We start from the raw sequence: 1780 nt of genomic DNA, 5'->3' as shown, positions 1-1780 counted from the left end.
TACAACTGTACCGAGCAAGTGGGTCTGCCCAACACCTCCCTTTCCCCCATCTCACTATCCTGCCCTGTACTACTAAACGGTGAACAGCAAGAATTCGTTAATTTCGTATGCAACTTAGATTTTGAAGAACATTTGTTCTTATTTATATCTGATTGGGCACTATAATCGTTACATATGATGCTTTATTTAATATGCACCGATCCTAGACCTGGCACCGAGGTTCTTACTACAAAAGCTTTTTCGATTGAGAGGAAATCTCAGGAGAGTTACCAGTTTCGAGCAAATTTTGTAAGACGAGGCAAATTACGGTTTGGTTAGGTTTAGTTGATTCAGGTTAGGTTACATTTGGTTAACTTAGAATAGGTTAGTTTATGTTATGTTATTCTGAGTTGGATTAGGTTAGTTTTAAAATCAGATTAGGTTAGGTTGGGTTAGTTTTGGCTGTGATACATTAGGTTGGGTTAGGTTAGTTTGGTTAAAATCGGTTTAGGTTAGGTTGGTTTAGTTTGGCTGTGATACATTAGGTTGGGTTAGTTTGGCTATGATACATTAGGTAGGGTTCAATCGATCAATCCATCAAATCAACCATCCTGAGTCCACTGCTGAACAAAGGCCTCCTTCATAGCATTCCATGATTCACACGACCGCGCCATCCTCTGGCACGTCACTCCTGCAGGTTAGGTTGGAATATTGTGGATCTGCTGGGGAGAACATAAGTTGGATTAAGGGGTTTTGTGTACTAATACATCTGTCTTCCACAACAGAAAATAGATGAAAATCTGTAGCAATCACTGTAACAAAGGACTGGTCTATCTCGCTCTACTCACTGTAAGGGCATCGTGGGACCTGAAACAAATCCATAAGTTTGCCGCTGCCTTTTCATCTGTGGTTGCTCTTCTAAGGATGTGCTCGAGTTGTTGCTGGTAGCTGCTGTTCCAGATGTAATGTACTGGTGGAAGTAAGAAATGTTACTGCTCACGTACTTTGTGGGGGTGGGGAGGAATGCTCGTGCTGTCTGTCATCTTTTAAACGTACCGTTGGTTATTTGCTGTTTAACTTTTCTCGAGTTAGATGTGCTTTCCCCGCGGAAATATAACTACAACTTGCGTAGCCGGCATATGGTATGTGTTTGATTTTCTACAGTAAAATGCATCCAAACAGAACCTTTTTTTCGTGAGTCACTTGTTATTCTTGCTTGCCGCAGTTTCTGTGCGTCCTACCGTAGGTTCCAGACATAAACGCCAGCAAGGCAAAGGAACGAACGAAAAGTCGTACTTGACTGAAGCACTGACAATATTGAAAAGAACACAATAAGCTATTCTGAGATTATGTAAATAACTTCAAATCATTGGTGGGATAAAGAAAACGTGTAAATGATATATAGTAGTCTGTCGTTTTCTCGATAAAAAAAAAATGGTGAAACGTGTCGGGAATAAATCCCTACAGAGGCATTTTTTAGAGTAAATAGACTCTTATTACATATTAATATAGACATCTGTGGTTACGGCCTCAGTTAATTTAGTGAATTGATAGCTGTAGAATTAGGATTAAGATTGAAATACAGCAATTAAGCATATCAAGCTGTATGAAATTTGTATTCTAGACTTAGTATATGAAAACATGCATAACAAGTTATACAGTCTTACTTTTTCCATTTAGATAGAGTGGCCTATCATTTCTATATACGAAAATATTATATAAAGCATTTTGTAAGGACTCGACACCCCTTAGTTACCACAAGCCGGTTGTTCTAACCCCTCTCAAGAATGTCGAGTTACCG

General features: G+C 39.2%; 1 long non-coding RNA gene across 1 annotated transcript; it reads right to left on the bottom strand.

The window, feature by feature from the left end:
- Nucleotides 1–492: 492 nt before the first annotated feature.
- LOC143039228 (uncharacterized) lies at nucleotides 493–1277 on the bottom strand. The gene is made up of 3 exons (XR_012967629.1): nucleotides 1036–1277; nucleotides 828–949; nucleotides 493–698 (listed from the first exon to the last, which is right to left on the bottom strand). It is a non-coding gene; the product is annotated as an uncharacterized LOC143039228 (long non-coding RNA).
- Between the last annotated feature and the right edge of the window lie 503 nt (nucleotides 1278–1780).

Source organism: Oratosquilla oratoria, chromosome 26, assembly GCF_046742065.1.
Source record: "Oratosquilla oratoria isolate Oo_2021 chromosome 26, ASM4674206v1, whole genome shotgun sequence".
NCBI lineage: Eukaryota > Metazoa > Arthropoda > Malacostraca > Stomatopoda > Squillidae > Oratosquilla > Oratosquilla oratoria.
The sequence above is the reverse complement of the archived record's forward strand: the minus strand, read 5'-3'. Positions and strand labels throughout refer to the sequence as shown.